The sequence below is a fragment of the Equus przewalskii genome, chromosome 16 (assembly GCF_037783145.1).
Source record: "Equus przewalskii isolate Varuska chromosome 16, EquPr2, whole genome shotgun sequence".
Taxonomy (NCBI): Eukaryota; Metazoa; Chordata; class Mammalia; order Perissodactyla; family Equidae; genus Equus; species Equus przewalskii.
Genome location: NC_091846.1, coordinates 50,623,713 through 50,626,002, shown reverse-complemented (window position 1 = coordinate 50,626,002; position 2,290 = coordinate 50,623,713).

Sequence of the window (2,290 nt, the reverse complement as noted above, 5' to 3'; positions counted from 1 at the left end):
CTTGAAGTTTACGTGTCTGTATCTCTTAGCACATATTATCTTTCTTTTTCTGACAAAAGTAATCAAGAATTAGCATTTATTCCTTTCCCATATAATTATGTTAAACCCAGCCTAGTGTTCTAGAGATTGCTGTGGTTATCTCTGAACTTTGCTGGATTTCAGCTGCCTAATCTCAGCTGGGCATTTCAAGATGTAGGTGGTTTGAATTCCAGGAGCTATATGAGAAGTACAGAAAAGGAAAACATGGGCAGTACCCTCTTTAAGCAGTCACCAAAAAGAGCCTACCTTCTCTTGAACAGTTAGTTGTCAAGTTATAATAATAGTAATGTTGCCCACACAATTCATTATAGTAAAAGTAGGCAAAATAAATACAATTTATATTCTTGGAAGAAAACCAAAAGATGTAGCAGCCCTAAGATGGAAATGTCCAGAAACCCAAATAGAGTAGAGGCCAAGCTTGTGAAGAGCAATGACTCTGGACTGACTTGCTTTCAGTCTAGTCAGCCTCAGAAGCAACAACGTTAAATAATCAACAGATCTAATGAGTATACCCAAATTGGGAAATCCCACTGGACACTTCCAGGATTCAAGGCTCACCCGAGCCAAGGGAATAACCCCATCATGTTAGGCAGGCAGCATGTGTAATGGAAAAAGCACCAAAAGTCAAAAAAAAATATGATATTCTTGATTGTTTTGGAAATATGGTTAACCTCAAACAAGCCAGTTAACATGTAAGAGCCTAAGTTTAATTATCTATAAAATAAAAATATTAATATTCCCAGCCTAATTCTTACATCAAATCAACAAATTTTTAGTGTACTTACTATATAATTTTAGTGTACCCTAAATGCAGAAGACATAGCCCCTGCCCTCCAGAAACTCACAATCTAATAGAGGAGATAGAAAAATAAACAAATGAAAACAGATGTTATAGGTACTGGAATATAGATACATACATGGTAAGAATTGGGGCATTTAGAGAAAAACTCATCAGAGGACTTGGTACTTGAGTTGAGCCTTAAAGGAAGTTTGCCAAGCAGACAAGGAGTTAATGGCATTACTGGCAAAGTGACTGTCTTGTGGGAAAACTGAAAGGGATGAAACAGCAAGCCCAGCTCAGGAAAAGGGCTGAAGCCCAACATGCTCAGGGAGAGGTTGTGAGAGGTGAGGCTGGAGAGAGAAACAAGTCAGGGAGGGCTTTGTGTTCTAAGAAATGGGGTTTGCCCTTTCCCATGGGCCAGTGCTTCTCAAATGTCTGAGGATTGCATGCCACAAACTCATCTGGGATGTTTGTTTAAAATACAGATTCCTGGCTTCCAATTCTGATTCATATAATCAGAACTTCTGGGCCCCACAAGTGATTAATTTAACAGAGACTCCAAGTAGCTTTTATGCACCTAAAATTGAGGAAACCCTGCATTGTAGGTATTTGCAAAGTGCTGAATATTTTAAACTAGGTACAACAGGATAAGTTCTGTTTTCGTAAGACTGCTTTGGAAGCAGCCTGTGGAGCATGGATTAGAGGACTCCAAGACAGAAAGCAATGAGACTGGATAAACAGCTACTGCAACTGACGGAGGAAAGAGATGAAGGTCTGAGAGAGGAAAGTGTGTGGGGATAGCAGAAACAGGTCAGGTCAGATGGAAAGGTAGAATCATCATACGTATTGATCAGATAGATATGGAAGATAAAGTTCAATTAAGAGGTTTCTGGCTGGAATGGCCATTAACCTAGATCAGGGATCAGCAAACTATGGCCCAAGAGCCAAATCCAGTCTACTGGCCTGTTTTTGCTGATAAAGTTTTATTGGAACATAGTCACACACATTTGTTTACATATTAACTATACTTGCCTTTCAGGACAATAGCACGATTGAGTAGTTATGATAAAAACCACATGGCTCACAAAGCCTAAAATATTTACTCTCTGGCCTTTACAGAAAAAAAATTGCCTACACCTGACTTACATAAATATTAAGGAAAAAGAGAGGCAGCAATTGAATTGGAAGAGAAAAAATAGTTCTTGGAATGGAATGAATTCTATTTTGGATAGAACGAGTTTAAGGTGCCATAGAGTATCCATGGAGAAATTTAGGAGATATATCTGGATTAAGACAAAAACTGCTTATCGTGTTTTAGAGATACTTATTAAAGAAGGGGATGCCTGGGAGTCCTCAAGGAGAATCAGAAAAAGTAGGGAAAAAAAGGAAAGAACAGACGGACATTAAAATAACAGGAGTCACAAATGCAAGAGGAGTGGACAGAGAAGAGAAATTCAGAAGAGACTGCAA